A 22907-nucleotide genomic window follows, 5' to 3' on the forward strand; every position below is an offset into this window, starting at 1 on the left:
AGAGAGCGATGAGGTCTCCCCTCAGCCTCCTCTTCTCCAGACTAAACAACCCCAGTTCCCTCAGCCACTCCTCATATGACATGTGCTCCATCACAAAGGATAGCCCATTACAACCTCATCTAGGTCCCAAGAAGTTCACAGTCTCATTCCAGCACCTGCCACACAAGCATCCACATACAAAGCCAAAATCAGCCCCGGCTCTCCAGAGGCAGCTGCGGATGTTTCTCTGTCTGAAGGACCTGCCTGATTTTGCAGACTGCCAGTGCTGCCTCCCGTGCGAAGCCGCCAGCCCCAAATGGAGCTCAAGCGGAAAAGGCCAAAGCATCAGGAAAATTGACATTTCAGACATATTCAAACTTCAGAATCACACCCTCACCCTTTTTCTCTTAGTCCTGGCCCAGGTGTGAGAAACATTAGAAAAAAGCAATGGTTGTATTTGCCTGATGCAAGGACAACTGCAGACTTACAAACTATTAATGTAACAGTTTGCTCTAGCAACACATTCAACTGCTTTTCATTTATTTCTGTCACCATCTGCAGAGGACAAGACCGTTCCCATTTCTCTTTCAGCCACTTCCCTCCCAGGGGAGCTCTGGCAAGTTTTTGTAAACACTGCGCAGACACCCACTCAGTACAAAAGGATAGTGGTTCTCCAACTCAGGCCATCTAAAAGCCCTTGGATAGCAACAATTTGGGCTTCTTTCTCCTTCGGGCTTGATTTGAAGCACCAGCAGTGGTGTCAAAACCCTGCAGAGGCTGCCTGTGAGCCCCGGGGCTTTGCGTTGAGCCTGGCAGGAGCCATCTGCACTGCTGGCTGCTGGCTCGGGCTCGCAGGCTGCTGCATGCAGCGATTCCCATTGTTGGCAGCAGCATCCCGAGCACCACCGGCCATGCCCTTGCTCCTAACTCAATAGCATGTCACAATTTCTCAAATATTATGTTTCATTATAACATGTTTTTCAACAGAGGCTGGTTTATATACATATATATGCTCACACATACAGGCATGCATGTGTGTATATATAGATATCATATATATCTCCCTATATAACGTGTGTTATTCAGTAGAACAGTGTGCAGCAGGTGGCTGCTTCACGATCAAGGCCACTACACCACACTTGCTGCTCCCAGCCCCACGTGCCCAGGCTGGGCTACCATACCCAGAAACGATGAGCTATTCTGAATGCCAAGCTTCGCTTTCCTTTCATCTGCCTTTTGGACTTCTCAGATTCACATTTTTGAGACTTTCTGTGAAACATAAGTATGTATTTTTTGCAGCCAGTCCGACCACAAGCACACACAGCCCTGCTGGGCTTTTGCTGGGATCAGTTAGGTATTTGTCACCTAATCAAATGACATGCTTTCATCTGAGGTTACAGCTTCCCAACTGGTATAAACTGATTTATGTCTGCACATCTGAAATGGGCAGGGGCCAGCCTCACTCCCTAACCTGGGCCAGTTGATCTCGGCTCCTCCTTTGGGGCAGTGTCACCTTTTTAAATGGCTGCTAATCTATGAGGAAAAAAAGGTATTTATTGCAGAAATGCTCATGGATGCAAGTTATTTTGTGGCTGTTTGTGTACAGACATTGGTAGCTGATGGCACTACAGCTCAGAGGACAGGAGCGACAGAGGAAGACAACTGCGTCATCTCCTGTGAGGCCAGGTAAAGTCTTTAGTTCAAAGACAGAGCATCTGAGTCCCCCATAAGGCCTTGTCTTCTGGTGGACTAGAGGATCTAATGGCCTCAATGATGGCTTGAAACTCAACCTCTCACTGAATGATTTCTCTCCTCCCTAACTTGTATCGCCTCTCCATCACAATGGGGCACCACACGAATGCATGGTCTGGCCCCAGGTCTCTTGCAGAACCTTGTTCCTCCTCTTGGGCCCTCTTTTTCACACACTTGGACAGCCACCCAGTGTGTGAAAACATGAATGAGAACACCAATATGCTCATTAAATTGCATTTTGCTCCCATTCTGCAAAAGTTATGACTGGCAGCACATATGCAAGTCAAGACAATCATCCCTCTGTCTTCCAGCAATACCATCTTCCTGTCCAAATCATCACTAAACTGATTTCCTATTGCAATTAAAGATGCTGCCAGCAAATATTAATGCAGACTCCAAAAGGTTTCAGGTATTTTAGAGGCTAGAGTTGGTTTGATGACTATACCCTTATTCAGAACATTTTTCTGTAGTCATTTAAAGCAAGACTTTACCCATCTCTGTTTCCTTTCCAACCCTCAGCCTCTTTAACTCTTCATTTCATAGAATAGAATCATAAAATCATTTAGGTTGGAAAAGACCTTTAAGATCATCAAGTCCAACCGTAAACCCAACACTGCCAAGTCCACCACTAAATGATGTCCCTAAGTACCACATCTACACATCTTTTAAATACCTCCAGGGATGGTGACTCACCACTTCCCTGGGCAGCCTGTTCCAATGCTTGAGATGTTTCATATGTTATTCATACGTTTCAGCTGAGTTTAGTGATGTCCCAGAGTCTGGGGCGGAAATCTGACCCTCAAATTCCTAAATTTGAGGAAAAGGACTTAATTCTTTCCCATGTTAAAAATACCTTTAACTGGAAACCCATTTTCCTCATGTGCTAATGAGTCTACTCACAACTTCTTGGCTAAGACTCCTTCCAGTTTAACATTTTCTGCCAAACTAGCTCTCTCCTGACAGCTACTAATTTAGAACTGTTTTGTCTTAACTTGCATTTCTACTCAATTGACCTCATGGGCTTCTTTCTCAGTAATTCCACAGAAAATGTGCTCAGTGTGCAATTCCCAAATTTGCTTTTTTTTGTTTATTTATTTATTTTTAACTTCTCAGTGCTGCAGACTCTAGTCTGGAACATGAAAATTATTCCTGGGCTTTTTTTGCTCTGTCTATTATCCAGGGTGTCATCACTGCAAATACTTTGCCAACTGAAATATCATTCATAATTAGTATCAAAGTACAGGAGAAAAAAAAGAAAGGAAAAAGATCTGTTTGGTATCCCACAGGTGCCCTGAAATGACACCAGGCTGGAATGAGTGTGCATCAAAAAAAGTGAGAAATAACTGCTGTTTATAGCTTTCAATATGCCTTTATTACAAATACATTACACAATATATTAATTACACTTTCAGCTCTAGCCTTGCCAAGATAATCAGGTTACATTGCACAGACCTGAGATCGACTTCAGTACAGAGACATTCTAACCTGGCCATCAACCAGCTGCATCCAGAAATAAAACATCCTTATCTAACAATACTTAGGATGGGTCAAGCCTGGAGTACCTGTGGGTAGGCTGCTCAGCCCTCCTCTGTCCAGAACACCTGGCTGAAATTAGCTGAAAGAGCAATAAAGGAGTGATCCTGCATGCCTCATGGTGATGTGTCACCTTGGGTTTGGGTTCCTTCTTCTGGTAAGGGAGAGCTTAGTATAAACTGGAGCTGGAGCCTAACTGTAAAAGGGGGGAAATAATCCCCAGTTTGCAATAATGATGTCTACCTAACGTTTGTAAGGAACTTCCAAAGACGGTATGTGTCACAGATATCGTAGTTCTAATTTCTCTTGGGTCTAAATACCATCAACTTTGTATTAACAAAACCATTGCAGATGTTTTATTCCAGATGAGCACAGAAGTATTTTGCACAGTCTCTATACACAGCTTTAACTGTCTAACTTTGCCTAATTACAGTCTCTCTTATTAAACTACATAGTATCTGACTTACCAAAATTCAAACTTTTTTTGATAGAGAAACCAGGGTCAGTTGCTCAGTGTGTAATCTCTCACTGCCCTCTTTTTGCATACAGACCTGGTGGCTCAGTCTTACCATGGAGAAGCTTTCAAGTCAGAGCATGGCCTCAGGAGACAAGTATTTTAGTGCCTAACTATGGTAGGACCACAGGGAGGCTTTAACATACCTGGGGGTTTGTGACCTCAGTAAAGATCATATTCCAAATTGTGCATCCTGGCATGCTAGTTATGAAATTTATGGCATAAATGTTTGGAAGATGCTCAGCTGGGAGCTGCAGAACCTTATGTGACAGGATCAAGTGGAGAGAATAACCAACCATTAATAGATGGATTACTAATATCCTAGAAAAAAACACCTCCATTCCTTTTAAAATACACATGCAAACAGTGCCTGGCATGATTCATCAACGTGTGATGACGAAAGTCTTGTCAACTGTATCTGAGCTGAAGCATGATGCCATAATCGTGGTCTGAAGCACTGCTTCTTCCTCAAACCCCAAACCAACCAGGATCTCCCAGGAATATCCAGGAACCAGCCCAGGGAGATTTGGTACCTGTGAAGGCTGGTCTCTGTCTTGCACTTCTCAAGAGAAATAAGTAGTTCTCCATTTAACAGAGTAATTTAGTTAAACTGCTCCATTTTTTAATATTGCTATTTAAATACAGTAACTAGAACCTTCGTTTTTATGGATGTCAGGAGAAACATAAGTTACAAGTTATACGCAAACCACAGAGGAAGTATTTTAATTTCCAACATGCAGCATTTCTCCTAACCTGAAATAACGATTTTAGCTTGTTTGTGCTCCCAGAAGCCATGAAGTCTGCAGGGCTCTGAAACATTAATTTAGCAGGAGGTGTGAGGGAAGTAACACAGCATACCCTCTGTATCTGCTGCGTCTCTGAAATTAAGGGGCTTTCATCCAGGAAAGGTGCTTTAATGATCCCTCCGTTTTTTATTAATGAACTTTAGGAATGTCTCTTTATGCTGTATTTCAGGTTTTTTGAATCAGATTACTAAGTAATGTCAAGCACCACAAAATACATTCATATTCTCAAGAGCGGAGTGGTTTTGTGAGGTTCTCGTGAAGCTTCCCCAATCAACAAGTGAAAGGATGTTAGCCATTAAGAAAAAACATAGCCCTGAAAACACAGGCTGGTGTCTGCAGCTCAGGCTGGTTTCTCTCTGGCTCCCGTACCATCAACCACAAACATGCTCAGCCCTGGTTAGCAATTTGCTGGTGCACAAGCCTAAATCTAACCCAGCTCTTCCTTCCGCATGTGCTGTCTCTGCAGTACAGCCACACAAACATCAGCCCACAGAGTAGAATGTGTCATCCATAAGGTGGTTTTGGTTTTGTTTTTTTTCTTTACGCTAGTGCCACAGTTTAGAGAAGTTGCATTGGGAAGACAAAGACAAACGGAGTCTTTTCTCATCGTCATGTAGTTATTGGTAACCCTTCATCCTGTTATCAGTTCAGGTTTGGGGGGGAAGAAATATCTAATAGCTATTGGATGCTGATTTGATCAACAGAGTCTGGTGGCCCTCAGTTCTCACCCTCCCAGGAACCAGGACTGCTGCTAAATGGCCCCACAGTGAACACATCCAGGGAAAATATATGTTTCTATGCAATGTGGCCTCTTAGGGACACACTTGCTCTTCCAGACCAGAGATAAGGCACATTAATTGGAGGGTACACACAGGACTTCTCTCAGGCTACCTGGTACCTTTCACCAACACTTAAAATAATAAATTTCAGCGTTTGGTGAATGTCACAGCTACTGTTTGATTTTTTTTTTTTCCCCCTCCCCTCAACCTAATCATTCAGGTCTTAATTATAGTCCAGCAGTTAGTCACCACCCAAACAGCAATAACAAAGACTCAAAGAGCACATAAACATGGGTCTACCTATAAAAATGGAAATGCAAACTGTGTTGCCTTGTAATGACTCCAGGCAGAAGAAGTGCTGTGAAAAAGCAGACGAAAAGAGCCCAGCCATGCTCAGCTGCACAGTCACTTTGCTGGCTGTTCACCTGGGGAAATTTCAGTTTAATTTTCACTTACAGCCCAGGCAGGATGTAATTCAGTTTCCTTCTAGTCCCCACTGGACTTCTTTTTCCCCTCCATATCACAAAGCATACATTCACGTAGCCATTAATACAACTGAAATCCTCAGAAATGCCACATAAAAGAAAAGGTCAGGATAGTCTAACATCTGCATTAACAGGGTTTTATGAGGTGCAGAAGAACCATCCCTGGATGGGCCAGTTCAGTGGTCTGGCAGAAGTACAAGGACTCCTGGCAGATGGCTTTATTTTAGTGTAGGATGGGAACAGCTTCAGAGCCCGTCACTGCAGAACATCCAAATATTCACAGAAAACGGTATCCTAGCCGTGCCCAAGAGTTAAATTTCTAAGGGGCAGGACTCAGGCTACAGTAAGGAAATGTGATTTTCTATCCTCTGCTGTACAAGGCACAGGAAAGGACTAAATCTGCATTTAATTTAACCCCCTAAATAAATAAATAAAAGCAACCCAGCGTCTTTTGACCTGCCCTTTCCAAAGCTCTCCAGCGGCCAGAGGGAAGATATCACAGGAGCAGAGAGGAACCAGCTGCAGCTTCTACCAGCAAGACAAAAGCCCAGCGGGGAAGGCTTTCCTGCACGCCCAGGAGTGGGGAGGCACAGGGAAGCCCTGCTCCCAGCTGGCTGTCGGGTATGGCCGGGATGGAGGCGAGCTTTGCTCCGCTGTCGTGAGGGAGGTGGATGTAGCACGGCAAGATCTGCTTGTGCTGGAGAACGGCGCGTGCTGAGTGTGACATCTCCTCGCTCCTTCTTGCAGCAACCGTGATTTTCTGCCTACAGCATCCCAGCACCTTCCCTCTGCAAGCTTCTCCAAGTGCCCATTGGATCAGGGACACAAACATCGGAGCTGAAACAGCACGCTGGGGCCAGACCCATCCCGCTTCCAGGACTTGAAGGAGGCATCTCTCCACCATGATGCCTTTTCTGGTTCACTCACCCCAAGTATTTGCAGTTCGGCACAGCAGTGCTGAGGCCCTGCTGATCTACGTTTTCACCACCTCTGAAAGCAGCGTTTATCCAGAACTGGTTATTAAAGGGCTGTGGGTCTGTGAGATGCTTGTTTCTTGCCTCTAAGTCTGTAAAAAAGGGCACCATCAGACTATCACCATTATTAGGGGTAGAGAAAGACAGGAAAACAGATCAGCCTTCAGTGTGACTGTGAAACATTTCATCTTGTCTTGCTGAAGGGGTGTAAGTGCAGGCTGGAGGCTGGGAGCAGCATCCTCACCATGCACACTTCTGCTGTTGCCTTGCAACTGCCTTCAGGACCTTTTCCTGAGAGGTTTCCCTTACCTGCACTGGTGACATTGCCTCCCTGCTAACTCCCCCACATCAAGACAATCCAAATTTCACAAAGAGATTAGAGCCAAGGTTGGGGACAAGCTTTGCATCCCCACCCAGCACTGCACAGGGTTCGAAATGCAGGGGAGAGGGACGGGGCATCCCACGGCTGGACCCCAGGAGGCTGAACTTGCATGACAGCCCAGAAACCAGACACAGATAATAACTACCTCCCTGATGGACTCCTATGAAGGATTTAATAAAATTACTGCTTTAGGTGGTTGTTCCTGGATTGTCACAAATACACCTTCAAGTGGCCTTTAATTATTTTAAGTTTGCCAAAGTGTGGGCTTTCTACCACGTCAATAAAACACACAGGTATCTGACTTGAAATGCTGAAACCTGGGGAAAACAGGAAAAAAACTCTGTGCTGGCTGGCAGGGGAAGATTTCAAACCTGGATTTCTCCTTTACCCAGAGGCTGGCTACAGAGTCCAGTCTCCTCGGAAATGCAGAAACTAATTACCTGCATTGCAAGCACCCATATTATTATATTTGTTTACCTTATTCTCTGGTCTTGTGTGACTGTTATGCTTTGTTAGCATAATACAAGTATTTTGTAACACAGAACTGAAATTTAGGCAAGAATTACCTTCCCTGCCCTTTAATTTATACCAAACCCAGAGTAGATTTAATTAACACAACAATTTTGAGCATAATTTAAAACCACAAGAAACTTTAATTTTAAAAATTGATTTTTATCTAGTTTTAGCTATTTTCCTGAAGACAGCCTGATGCTTGTTAACGAGTGCAGCGATGAGTATATAGTAATTTAGCGTTCATGTTAAATTTGGTACTTTTTTTGCTACCTAGAGAACACAAAATATTCTCTGAGTGTTGCCAAGCAATTATAACTCAGATTCTCTTAGTCAGTAGCTATATTTGAAATCCTAATTTATTTTACATGCTTTATTATTCTAGGAAACACAGAATGGCATATATTTACTATTTAATGATTTTATTTAATAATTATTGTCAAGCTGTCTGGGTTGAAATTGGAATTCAGTTGAAATTATATAAACTCAGTATTTTTATTTGCTTGCCATTTAAGTAAATCAAATTAAAATATGCTGGAAAGACATAAATAATGAATTATCAAAGCATATTTTGCATATAAAACTAAGTGCCTTCTACAAGGGTTGTATTAACAGTAGTTACTGAGCTGACTCTTTCAGGTTAACATGTGATTTTTCAAACACATTTATGTGCCCTGAGATGCACATAAAGTACCTAGCAGGAGTTTTTAAAGTACCTAAAAAAAGTAAATAGCAAAGTACCATTGAACTGAGGAGTTAAGTTCCCAGACTCTACAGGTATGTACTGGGATTTTCGAAGACTTTTAGGTAACAAAATGGCTTTGAAAGTCTGATTCCAAGACTTGGGACGTAGCAGAGTCCATCCTTCCCTATGTTTTCAATTGTGGACTGGAACAAACTTTCTTGTTTTTCTAAGTCTTATCCTTTTGCTCAATTTTGCATGAAGAAATCCAAATAAAACAGAAAACCCTCCCAAATATTCAATTGAAAACAAAAGAGACAAAAGCAAAAGGTTTAGAGCATGGACTCTGAGAAACTTATGTTTGAACTAAAATCAGAACTTCCCCCAGTACTCATTTATGGAGACTAAAAACCCCACAGATTTAATAAATGTATGAAAGTATGTGTGCAGTAAGCTTGAGCTGACTTCCAATGCTTAAGATAACTCTTATCACTTGAGAAATATTTTTAATGTCGTAAATCTCAAAGAGGTCCCATTCACAGATTCTTCCACAGCAGTTATTTAAAATAGTTGATGTAAACTATAACTTGAAACAGATTTTCAGAATTTCCAATTAAACAGGCATCCCCCGGTACTAATTTTTTCTTCTAAATTTTTTTTAAAATCTCATTTAAAACCCCAAAGCATCCAGGAATGTTTATGGAAAGTTTTTCACATGTCTAAGACAGCTGCAAGACTTTCAGCTTCACACATAATTCAGCGCTTCCTGCAGCAGCTCAGACCAGCGTGCCTCGGATTTCTTGGCGGCTTTTCTCACCAATTAACAAGGCTCGAAGGTACGAAATGCTGATAAAGGGGATGTCTAGGAAAAATTAACAGCAGGGTGGGACTATGAGAGGCAGCTCCTCGCCTCCCCTCTACTCTGTGCTGGGCAGTGCAGGTACTTCAGCATCTTGGGGCTGGGGGCAGCTGGTGGATGGTAACTGCAGCCGAGACGCGAACACGGAACATCCCGGAGCAGAGTGACAGAGCCAAGACAAACCCCAGCAACAGGCGGAGGGGAATATGCAACGAGGCAATAACTCCCCAGCCTGGGGTTTCACCTACCCCTCCCATCCCACGGGACGCAACCCTCACCCCGAAGACCTGCCCCAGCATTGCAGATCTCACCCTGGCACAGCATCCGCGGGAGCCCCTTCCCTGCGAAGGGAGCAGGCGCAGGAGAATGACTGGCTTGTAGCCAGACTTGCCACTTTTTCCCTAACAAGACAGACAGTTGACTGTAAATTGGCATAAAAATATACATATTTGCATAAATCCTGGGACAGACCATGCATAGCTCATGCCTTCCCTTTTTAAAACGCAGTGCCTCCTCCTATGCAGAGATGGGTATGAGCACGCAATGAATAAATAAATGATAACCTCATGACATATTCCAATAGGAGCCTCAACTTTCTTTAATAGCGATAAGTCGAACAAAGAGGGAGGAAGGAGGAGGGCCCCTTCGTGCTATTTTCAGCCATTATTAACAAAGATCAAAAGGAATGGCAGAAAGTCAGACCCCTCCGAACGGTGTGGTGCTGCGAGCCCAGCCAGAGCGGATGCTGGCGGGACAAGGTCGCACGCCTGGGTTCCCGTGCTCTGCTGGGAACACCCTGCAGGCTCCAGAAACTCAGGCAGCAGACAAAATTCGGTAAGGACAAAACAAGAAATCCAGTAACAGATGTCTAAAGAGAGAGAGGGGAAGGGATCTGTTTGGATTTGTGAGAGTAAAGAAAATGAAGTATGCAAATCGCTTCTCAATTTCTTACAAAAAACACCCCTTTTAAGGTTTGAGCCAAGGAATAGAGAAAAACAAGAGTTTGCTTCAATTTGCTCATAAACCTGGGGCAAAGGACAGCACAAGACTTGGCTTGTGCCACCAGGCACATCGTGCATCTGCATAGGAGAGCTGCCTGATGCACACCCGCTCTTCACAACCCAGGCAGGGGTTACTTCTGATTTGGGCAAGTCCTGGAGAAGCCAAGCCATCCTGTGCAGAGGCTGAACCAAGTCAGGGTCAAGAAACAAACTTTTAGCTTCTAGCATTGCTATCACTATCGCTCCATAAAGTTTTTTCCACAGGCTGTTGTGAGAACAGCCCAACACACGGCACAGACTTACTCGGGGCTGGGTACCTTTATCAGGTTCCCCAACCCTCTGCCACTCCACAGGGTTCTCCTCTGGGAACGCCTTCTGGGTAAGTGATGCCAGAGGATGTGCTTGTTGCTGAAACCTCCCCTCGGCCCAGCACGGTGGAAGGTACGGAGGACTTCCCACGGGAAGGTGAGCAGCAGTGTGCCCGACCACTGCTGGCAACCGAGGGCACCTCTCTTCCCTGTCCTGTTTATTCAGGCTGTGCTTTGCTCAGCCTGAAGCTCATATTTATGGATTTTCATTGTCAACCTTAAAATCCTATTCCTTTAAGTAAAAGTAAATTAACTGGAAAATCAAGAGGTTTTTTTCTTTCTGTTTAGATAAATCTTGAATTCAGCAGAAAAGCACCAGCTTGTCTCCATGCTAACATCACCCCACACCCCCCCCACCTGAGCCACTTCAAAAGACCCGACTGAAGCCCTCCTCTGCCCGCGTATTGCTAGGGATGTTTAAACTCACTGTACCATTGCTAGATGTGGCACAAAGACATAAAAGAAAGAAGAGACTCAACGCTGGAATTAATATAAAACGGCTAAGAAACATCAGCCTTGCCATTGCCTACTTGCACATGTGGAGAGCCGAGCGTGGACTCGGTACCACACCGAGCTTCAAAGCATGTCACTGAAACCAGAAATTTGCCTGCCGTTTCCCGGCGATGTCATTCCAGGGCACACAGAGGGATGCGATGTGGAGGCTGAAGTGTTAAACGAATTCTCCTATTCAACCACCATCTGATGTGTGCACATTCAAAGTGCTAATTATGTCTAACAAAGACAATGCACAAAGCCCTACATGATACTGTAGAAGATTTCAATAATGCCAGTATAGCTCATTAGGATCGGGGTTTTTTTGTGGGTTAAAATAGGACAAATATTCAAAACCTGCACGGATATTTGTACGCAGTGTTCCTGAGCACAGTGAAATCTGAATTAAGAGCAATTATCAGAAAGATATTGCATGTGCTGTACTGTAACCCTGTTACCTTGCTCAAAGCTCCTTTCAAATACTAATGGAGAAAGCTGCAGGAAAATTTAACCAGCTATGGCTTGGGGACATCTCAGTTGAAAACTGAGGTGGTTGTAGCCAAACAAAAGAACTGCAGAGACATTTTCAAAAGCAGTTTTGAGAGATCAGAGGAAAGGTTTGCATTGCTGAACAGCAAGGCTTCCCCACAGCAAAGGCGTCAACCTCGTCTAAACCAGGGAGAAGTGGTACACAGCTGGGACACCCCTCTTTTCTAGAGTGACAGAGAAAATGTAAGTCCACGCATGGAAAAAGATGTAGCACTGGAGTTCAGCGTGCCAAAACAACGAGAAGTTGTTGAGGTTAATCTGAGGACAGCTGGGACCTGAGCCACAAGCCTTGTCCCTCCCGTGCAGGCGGTTGAGCATCAGCTGAGCAAGTCTGCAGCACTCGCACTGGGGTGGCTGAGGCGGAAGGGAGACAGGTGCTGAAAAAGGAAACAGTTGCTGGCAGTGTGTATGTGCACATATATATATGCATATATACATGCATAATGGCAGCAACACAGAGAGCCAGGTCCAAGTCCAACCAGTAAGCAAATGCTAGATTAGCACTGCTTTAATTATAGAACTTTCGGCTTTTTGATTTTTTTTGGGACTGTGTCTGCATTTTTATGTTTATGGAGTATAGATACCCAGGAGGCAAATCTCAAAGAACCTGCGTTTCTCCTGTTCGTTATTACTTGGCATTGCAGAACCTGGGAGCCCAGGGCACCGTCGTGCTCCAACACGCGGGTGAGCGTTGCAGCGTCTGAGTAAGTCCCTCAACAGCGGTGAAAGGCAGGATTTAATGTGGGTTTGTGCTTCTGGTGGCTTTTTGAACTTCTATACATTGCAGTGCTATTTATTAGCAAGGTTTCCTATGGAAACAAGGTTTATACAGTCACCCTTCTGCACACCCAAATTGCAGCTAAATTCAAAATATGGGTATAAAACTCAGGGAATTATGTCTCTACAAAGGTGAGGTGTAAAAACTGGTGAAAAGCAGCATTTGGGTAGATGTAGGTGGGAAACGCTCTCCCAAAACATGGAAAAAGCAGCGAGAGTTAAGTCATTATAGTTCTGTCTGGTTGTCATCAGTGGGCCCACCAGCGTGAAGTGACCATGCAGATGGTACCTCAGGCTGCAGGTCATCCCCAGCACACAGCACCATGTAAGGGACACGGGGGACCTTACGTGAGGGTTACTGCAGCGGGAGCACCACGAATGGTTTAGAGACCAAAGGACTCAAACCCTTAGAAAAGCATACCTCACCGGAGCTGTTCATGCAATTATTTTCTCTCTCTAGAAAAGCAGCATTGCTAAGCCAGAACAACTCTCACGTGGCAAATGCAATACAGAGCGAAATCAGCAATACTGTCACAAGGCAGAAGTTCATAGCTTCAGCTTCTGGCATGAACCTGCTGGAACCATAATGCACCTCAATAATATGGATTACTAGATGGGAGAAGTTTTGAAGAAATAAAGCAAGGGGGAATTTAACCAACTCTATAAATTTCAGTATGCAAGTATTTTGGTGCTTAGAAAACAAATTGCTAATGCAAAACATTAATATAGTCACCACCTGAAATAAGTTTCTCCACTAGTATTCAGTGACGTGCTGCAATCCCCCATGTTGCAAGCTCATAACGTTGGCAATGTTACGCAGTCGTTACGCATTAGGACAGAGCTTGTGCTAATTGTATCACAGAACGGGTAAGATTTTTTCAAAAGTTCCTATTTCTAGTGCTGAACCACAGCAGGGACCCAGGGCTCACCTCAGCCAGTTTGCCAACATAGGGGGCTATTTAGTCTTCAACGTAGGGTGGATTTTGGGATGAAGGAAAGAGAAGCAAGGAAATGGTAGAAACATTCAAAGCTTATTCAAACTGTTCCTAGAGACACAAATATAAAAGAGGTTAACTTCTGTCACTTTGACAATAATTATTTTATGCTGTCTGCACGCCCAAGACTTTTTCTATGAGTACTGTAATATTGATCTAAATGTTCCAGCTGGACTTTACAGAGCACAAAAATTACCCAACATTTCACCACCTATTCTGTATATGACATCCTTTAAATTGTCAAAACGCATCACATCTTTCCTGCTACAGATGATATTTTCTTTTTAAAGCCAACACAATATTTCATTTTCACTTTACAGTCTGTTTTTTCCCTACACCGGAATCTACCTTACGGCGTACTTTACACAATTACCAGGATGGCAAAGTCAAGGTCTCCAAAGCTTGGAAATACGAAAACCAGGTTCTTCTGCCCAAACTTAAATAAACCTTCTTGTACATATGAATTTTGCTGCAGCCTTTCTGAGAGGACTCTTTCATGGGCTCTCTGCCTCCCTGAGTGCACTGAGGAGATGCTGTGCAGGCAGCAAGCAGAGATTCAGCAGCCCATTCTGTTCTCGCTGTTCAGTGTGTGGCCTTGTGCCTTATTTACTATAATTATTTCAACATCTGCTCTGAAGACAGAAATTTGTTTATTTCCTCAGAGGCTTTTCTATGGCACTCATTGCTACAGTGTTTGAATGCTTTATAAAATATTAATGGATTTCTGTTCTTTCCCTTCTGTTATCATCTCCATTTTCCAAACGAGAAATTCTGGCCCGCATATTAAATTGTGAATTTGTTCACCAATTTGAGAGGAACCAGCAGATCTCCCACACATATGCAAACCAACTATGACATGTTTGTAGAACAAGCTCTGGCCAAGGGGCACATGCAGGGCTACTGGGTAAGGCCCTCACTAGCCATGATGAAGCAGAAGACCTAACCAACATCAAAAGATGCAGAATTAAGTGATGCATTCAGAATCATACTGAAACTTTGGGGTTAGACTTGTGTCGTGGTTTAAGCCCAGAGGAAAACTGAGCACCGCGCAGCCACTTGCTCACTCCTTCCCCCTCAGGGATGGGGAGGAGGAAATACAACAAAAGGCTGGGAGATTGAGACAAGGACGGAGTGATGACTCACCCATTATGGTCATGGGCGAAAGACAGATTCAACCTGGGAAAAAAAACCCACATCCATTTAACTTGAACACCATCACCACTAATTTACCAATCAAATCGGAGTAGGACAGTGAGAAATACAACCACATCTTAAAAACACCTTCTCCTCCCCTGCTTCTTCCTGGGCTCAGCTTTGCTCCCCATTTCTCTCCCTCCTCCATCCCAGCAGTGCAGGGGGCAGGGGATGGGGGCTGCTGACAGTTCATCACCCCTTGTTTCTGCTGCTCCTTCCTCCTCAGGGAGGACTCCTCACACTCTTCCCCAGCTCCAGTGTGGGCTCCCTCTCACAGCAGACAGTCCTCCATGAACTTCTCCCACAAGTCCTTCTCATGGGCTGCAGCTCTTCTAGAACTGCTCCACCGTGGGTCCCTGCTGCAGGGTGCAGCCCTCCCAGGAACAGACTGTCCCAGCGTGGGTTGCCCTCACAGTCCTGGCCTTCTCCGGGTGCAGCCCCTGCTCTGGCGTGGGGTCCTCCACAGACTGCAGGAGGGCACCTGCTCCACCACTGACCACCATGGGTGCGAGGCACAGCCTGCCCTCTCCCCACAGGCTTCAGGGGGGTCTCTGCTCCACCACACCTTCCCCGCTCCTTCTTCGCCGACCTGGGTGTCTGCAGAGGCATTTCCCTCACATCTCCTCCTCCTCTTAGATTCCCCTTCTTAAATATGTTATCACAGAGGTGCAGCCACCATCACTAATTGACTTGAACTTGATCAGAGGCAGGTCCGACTTGGAGTTGGGGGAACTTCGAGAAGCTTCTCACACGGGTTGCCTCTGTAGCCCCCTCCCCCTGTAGCCCACACAAGAAACCCAACACAGCTTGAGTTTTCCAAATAAAAACAATACAGAAATAAGAAGAACACTTTTCCTTCTTTGGCATCGACTTCTTGCATTAGATGTCTTCCTACTTTTCCAGCAGGAGTTATAGAAACAGTGTATTTCTAATGTCAGACACAGAATCGTCTAGGTTGGAAAAGACCTTGAAGATCATCCAGTCCAACCATTAACCTAACATTGACAGTTCTCAACTACACCATATGCCTCAGTGCTGTCGACTTGACTCTTAAATAGCTCCAGGGATGGTGACTCCACCACCTCCCTGGGCAGCCCATTCCAACGCCCAACAACCCGTTCTGTAAAAAAATGCTTCCGAATGTCTAGCCACCACTTCCCATCATTTCAAACCCTGCCATGAGGGTCAGATCGTACTCAGCATATCCTTAACCTCTGCACTAACATCTTCCAATTTGAAGATTGATGGCAAGTACAGAAAGTCTTTAGTGTAGGTTAAGTATTCCTCATTTTTCTTTAGTCCAGTTTCCCAGCCCTCTGATCATTCCTGTTCTTTATCTCTGCTCTCCCACCTGGTTCACTTTTAATTTATTTAAATTGTAGGGTACCAAAAACTGCCCTTGATGATGAGCAGACCAAGTTGACTTCCCCATGCTGCACCATGCACACCACAGCAGCCTGGTGCTGATGCCCCACAGGCAGGTTACAGCCCAGCCCAGCTCCTGGGCCTCCAGGTTCTGTGCCACAACCTGCAACCTTGCACGTGCACAATTGATCATTCCTGTCTATATTTAGAAGTTTAGTTGTGCCCTTATTGAATTACATTCCGATTTGTCCACTTTGTCGTCATCAATTTGAATTCTGATCCTGTCCTTTAACATCCTTGCAGCCCATCTCAGCTTCGTGCCATCTGCAAATTTAGTAAGTATATTCTCATTAATTAAAATAATTGATGCCACCAGAGCCAGGTCAGGCCCTCATAGAGCCCCACTCCATGCACTCTTCCATTTTGACAGGAAATTGTAATTAGTTTGCAGATATGGCTGTCTAACCAACTTTGTGCCCATTCTGTAATTGCTTCGTCAAGATGCAGAAGACACTAAGTTAGGGAAATTGTAACATTCCCACATGCATCTGCAGCTAAATTAACCATAAAGAAAAACACTAAATACATCCCATCTACCACTTTCCCCCTGCCTGCAAAACTTGCTACCTGGCAACTGTACTTCATTATACCTCAGAAGTAACCACTGGCAGGGGTGATTGCTTGAACTTCTGTTTTTTTATATTTAAGTACACCAAGAAGTTCATCAGCCCAAGGTAACTGAAAAAACCCACCACATTTATCTAATATATTCTAGAATGTTCTTCATTCAAGCCAGAGACCCTCTCCTGTCGATGCTGTTTATTAATAATGTTCGACACTGGACTGTAGATGATCCTTTCAATAGTGGCAGATGCAGAAAAAAAAAAAAATACATTTACTGCTGAATAATGCTTCCTTTGGTTTCTCTATTAAATACAGCATAGCCAACTAATTACTCATTACCTTTCATAACTCTGCGTTCCTAGACTTCTTTTCCTTCACCGTCTGTGCAGAAGGTTCATGTAGCCATCTGAAGCATGGCTGCAGCCATCTCAGAGTAGATCAGCAAATAACTGTCGAGAGCAATGTTGCTCATCAAAAGAAGCGTGCATAAAGGCCATTCTGGCAAGAGATAATGAAAATTTTTACTCTATAAAAGATGACTTTTCTAAAAAAACATACCTCAGGAGAAAACACCACTCTGCTCTAGAAAATATATCATCAGACAGGTTTCTATGTACCAGTATGTCTGCATTGAACTTTGTCTTCTGGAGAACATGTCTTACTCTGGAGAACATGTCTTACACGGAGCAGCTGAGGGAACTGGGGGGGTTTAGTCTGGAGAAGAGGAGGCTGAGGGGAGACCTCATGGCCCTCTCCAACTCCCTGAAAGGAGGGTGCAGAGAGGGGGGAGGAGTCTCTTGAGCCAAGGACCCAGCGGCAGGACAAGAGGGAATGGCCTCAAGCTGCACCAGGGCAGGGTCAGACTGGCTCTTAGGAAGGATTTCTTTGCAGAAGGGGCTTGTTGGGCGTTGGAATGGGCTGCCCAGGGCAGGGGGGGAGTCCCCATCCCTGGAGGGGTTGAAGAGTTGGGTTGACCCAGCGCTGAGGGATCTGGTGGAGTTGGGAACAGTCAGTGTGAGGTTCATGGTTGGACTGGAGGAGCTTCAAGGGCTTTTCCAACCTCGATGATTCTGGGATTCTGTTTTATTCTTTGCCTCAGCAGGTTTGGACCTATGGCTTAGAGTGACTTCAAGTGTTGCAGTTTCGAATCTTTAATCACTAATTCATATGCTATATAACTGCTATACTTGTGACATGCCTAAGATGTCTAAGGGACATATTAACTTAGAATTATGCCAAGTGTTCACCTTCACCACAAATGAGCCAGCTCGGTCACATTTCCTAGCCCATTCCTGACTTCCCATTGTATTTAGCTGTACTAGAGAGTCAAACCTCTCCTGTCACCTCTAGCACTAAGCAAGAAAAGTTGAACAAAAAGCTGAAATGCAGCTGTACTTTGAAAAGATATGATTAAAAGCAGAAATGTTATTTAATTTTTTTTAAGTCTTGACACACTGGGCAGGATAATCTCTCAGTCTGCAAGGAAAAGCTTAAGTTGTTCTCCCTTCCAGCCTTGCAAGCTCAAAGAGAAGTGAATATGAACTGGCTAAGGATCATCAACAGCATGAAGTTCTGCAGCTGGTGTGGGTAACAATGCTAGTGATGATTCAGGAGTCGAGACAGATCCAGCTCTCTGCATCAAGCGTTAGCTCTTTAGGAGAAGGGAGGAAAAAAGAAAGTAAAACTGTGTTTTAAGCAGTAAAATCATCAGGCTCCAGTTGTCAGCATTTTTGCTTGTTTTTAGTGCAAATTTAGTAGTTGTGAATATCTCAAGAAGTTGCTGGCATCTGGGAATTTCAGGCTAAGATGGAGCCGACGTGGCTGTTTTCGCTTCCTGCCATAGTATCAGCAGCAGCGTGTCTGCAAGCCCCAAGACCGTGGCTGCTCCGGCTCCCCAGCCCCTCGCAGGGAGCAAAGGCACAGGCAGGCTCATTCACGCAGGGTTTCACTAGCACAGCACCCACCCGTGCCTATAAGCTCCATACAGCTCACTGGAGCTCTATATGGGGACAAGCAATCATGCACCAGCTGGGAAATAAAAGGATGCCCCCTCCCACCAGGCCCTCAGCTGATGGGATGCACCGTGGGTCTGGAGAAGGGCCAAGAACAGCATAGGAAACAAGGAGAGGAGGTGAGGTGGGAGTGATGCTCTGGGACTACCAAGCCCAAGCAATCAGGAAACACAAAACTTCAAAAAGCATTTGGTTCTTTTTCCTCACAGCTTCGGAGCCCTGAGGGTAACCTGAGCCAGGTCAGTAAGCTCTTGCCCTCAAGGTTACGGAAAAAACCAAGTACTGCTTTTCTGCAAGCTGATATTCCCTACAGTCACATGCTTGCAGGAGCTGAGAATTTCAGAAAAAGTTGCACAAGTCACAGAAAAGTTGCAAGAGCTGTTACCTTTCATATCTTGAAGAAGGACAGGAGCGAGCAGCAGGAGGGACAACCCTGTGAACGAGAAGAGGCAGAAAGCACAGGGCAGATGAGGGGACAAAGAGGTGGGGACGTCAGCGGGTCTACACCATGCAAGGAACTACAGCACAGACATGGCCAAGCTAGAGGACACCTCAGTCCACAAACACTGTTCAAAGCATTTCATAGACTTAACACACCAGGGCCAGTACAGGAGCAAAGCAAGAGGAATTACGCACCTTCCAGGTCTGGACCAGCTGGTCCTGCACCACACTCCCCTCCATTCCCAGTCCCAGCCTCCACACAGGCAAAACCAGCTCAAGACTTTCTGCTACCCTAATATAGGCATGCCCCTGCAGCAGTAATGAGAAACACACTTCCTCGTGAGTCAGAAAGACATTTAAAGAGGTTTTTTCAACATGCACAGATTTTTTAGGGTCAAGTAATTCTCTTGGTTAGCAGGTGGAGGAATGTGTTAAATCATTCAACGTAAACTAAGCTGTCAGCATTGATCTGAACAGGCATGAAAGTTTGAAATGCAGGTTTTGCCCATTTTAAATGTATCATCTTTCGTATAAATAAAAAGTGTTCCAAGTCTTCTGGCACTAGAGCATACGGAGTAAAAGCAAATCATGACACTGCACTGCAAAGTTAAAAAGTCAATTTTCTTAACACCTGATTTTCAGCACTCTGCAACTATGTTTAAATGCAGAGGGGTATATTGCTGTGAACCAAAGCCCAACTGTGCCTACGTATTAGTCAAAGGAAAGACTTAAAATGCACAAAATAAATAATAATGATTGCCAAACTCTTCAGGTTTCGCAGTTTACTAAACAGATGCACCAGGTAATTCAATTTAGTGGCTACGAAGAGTGTAATAGCTTAATGCAGTTTCATATTTAGCACAGTGGGCTAACCATAAAAATACAATTTATACTAATGGATATTCTAATCAGGGCAGCTTCCAAAGGGGCGCTGACAATTTAGCCACTTCACTTTCTTACCAGTGCTATTTATTAATGATGCTGGATTGCAGCTCAAGCAGCAGGGAGACTGTTCTCTTGATTCAAACAGCAAGCAATAGTACTATGAGAGAAATAAATCACTCAGGATTTGCTCAATACATTCACTGCTTCTACAAAGCTGCCAAGAAAAGCCTCCCTTTAAGGAGTGTGGTTTCTTTCGGACTGTAAGACTTGAGGGGACTTTCCTGGGCTATCAGGTCTAGTACTGTGCTATCACGGGTAACTACAACCGCAGCCATAGGTTTCTCCTTTCCCTTGCTCCTGTTAGAGGATCACTCTAAAACCTCACTGACAAAAAAAAAAAAAAAAAAAAAAAGAAAGCAAAAGTCTGATTTCCTACCCAAAGTTCATTTTTGACCTCTTAAAATTAGACCTGTCTTTAATTTGATGCATTTTTACCTGAAAACACACAGGGCTGGGATTCCTTCACATGATGTCACTTTTATAACTTCACCAAACTTCCAGTGAAGATGTGAGCAGAAGAGACACAGGTAGCAATACCCACATGGCAGCTAATGAGACCTGCTGGTATCTAAGTGAGTGCTAGAGCCTTCTGTAAAAGGCTGCTTTTCCATGCTTCTAGTGTAGGATGGTTTGGGGCAGCTGAAGGACCAGGAAATAAAAAAGGATGACAATAGTCACTCCTTGCCAGAATCCCCCAAAAGAACAGTGAAAATCTTCACTTATGACCTGGGATTGCCACGGACTAACATCACCCAAGAACAAGCAGTTTACAAATAACGAAGTGCTGCATTTACCAAAACCATGCAAATCCTGCTGGTTATGCCAAGAACCAGAAGATTTTCCTACACTGTGTTATTTCCATTCCTTGCTCTCCACATGACCAACTCACACCATATCACTGAAAGCTTTGGAAAATCACGTCTTGTGCCTTTTTTAAAGCCCTGTCCTTTGGAATAATCTGTGTTAAAAAACAGGGTTTGTGCATTTTATTTTAAAGTAAGAAAGGACTCAGTCTTTATTAGTTTTCCAAGTCCCTATCCTGGTGGGTCTGTCCTGGTCATGCAGTGGGACAAGACATAGAGGCGGTTGTAGGAAAAGCCCCCAAAAAGCTGAAAACCCAGAAAATTGCTGTATTTTCTCTAAGCCAGGCTCATGGACTGCAGGCTCAGTTCATTTGTTAATATTTTGGCTTCTGTAGCCCCAAGGAAGACTGGGACAAGGGCACAGTGGCTTTGGTGCAGAAGGTGCCAAACCCAAGAGGGTTGGTGCGTCCTCGCCATGCAGGAGCACAAAACGGGGTCACAGCGTGAGAGTCTCATAAGACAGTGTCAGGGAGGGTTTGGGAGGAACCAGGACAACCCTGTGCATCTCTCAGGATTTTCCCAATACATCACCCCTTCCAGGCACTAGGATTAACTTCTGACCCCTAATATTTTTAGACGAAGCTTCTCCATATGGCCAATTCCTAGAATTCAAGAACAATGAACCAGACCATAAAAATCATTACATTACCATTAAAATCTTAAGGTCTTATTCATTTATTTATTTACAAAAATTCTTTTAATGTTCTCTTTACCTGTCCTTCTAATTAATTAACCTGCAGCGGGCTTGTGTTCCTCCTTTTCAGAAAGAAAAGTGAGGCTTTCCAGGTACAGGGTGCCCCTGAAAACTGCTCAAGGAGGCTGAAAATAATGAGGTGTCGATGCTGGACTTCAAGGTTAACACACTATATGCATGTAGTACTTCATTCAAAAATCAATCAGGAAAGTGTTAGTGCCTTGTAAGAGAGATTTATTAACTTCTTGCAACGGTGCTGACCTGGGGTGATAAAACAGTGCCTAGAAAAAGAGGAAAGGGAGAAGCTCGTACACAAGATCTACAAGAGAGAGCAGGAACTTTTAATTCCCAAATTAGCAGATACTTGATTTTGAAGCAGATATTTGATTAAGACCTTAGGTAGCATGTGTATTTAATGAATCAGTAACATTATATTTTAAAAGAAAGAAGAGTATCAAGTGACTGCAATGATAACATTTGGCCATTTGATCCCGTTAGCAACAAAATTAGAGGTTCCCCACTGAGGGGTGAATTGTCAGGCCTAAATAATATTAACGGAGACTCAAGGTATCGCCTCTTACAGCTGCTCAGCACCCATCTCACCCTTTCAGAGGCTGCCATGCAGGGAGCACAGAGATTCCTTCTTACACTGACCACATCTTAAACTGATAATGAAAGTTATCTATAACATATTTAAAAAAAACCACAAAAAACAAACAAACAAAAAAAAAAAACAAAAACAAACAAACAAACAAAAAACCCCACAAACCAAAAAATAAAACCAACTAAGGCTTACATGCTGGTGAAAAAAGTAACTGTAAAATAGTCTTTGCATTGCATCTCTGTGATTTTTTTTGTGGTAGCAGTATTTTAGCATAATGGCAGAAAATGTTTCCCAAGGGAGTAACAAGTAGATGCTCAGTGAGTTGGTGTGATCGTTCGTCTGCACAGCTCTCCCTTCCTTATGGCTTTTAAACTGATTGACTGATTCAAACAAAGTTGACTGGAGTGTAAAGGGAATTGTGTTCCTCCTCTTTCAGTGCAAAATGGGCAAATACCTGGAGGGGAGAGACCTTGTACAGCAAAGGGGTGAACTCGCATCCAGTCAGGCACTGGGGGATTCACATGGGAAATGGCTCCTACAGACCTCCAGCAGCTAGACTCCATGAAATGTCAGGCAGATTTGAAATATATTCCTTAATATTACAGAAAACAGACCCTTCTCCCCCGGCAGCTTGCTCTCGATGGAACTGAACCTATTCAGCCTGGCTCTCCGATATAGGAGATATTTTACTCTATGGTTCAGGAAGATTAGCCTGAAAATTAAGCTTT

Source organism: Strix uralensis, chromosome 25 (genome assembly GCF_047716275.1).
Source record: "Strix uralensis isolate ZFMK-TIS-50842 chromosome 25, bStrUra1, whole genome shotgun sequence".
NCBI lineage: Eukaryota > Metazoa > Chordata > Aves > Strigiformes > Strigidae > Strix > Strix uralensis.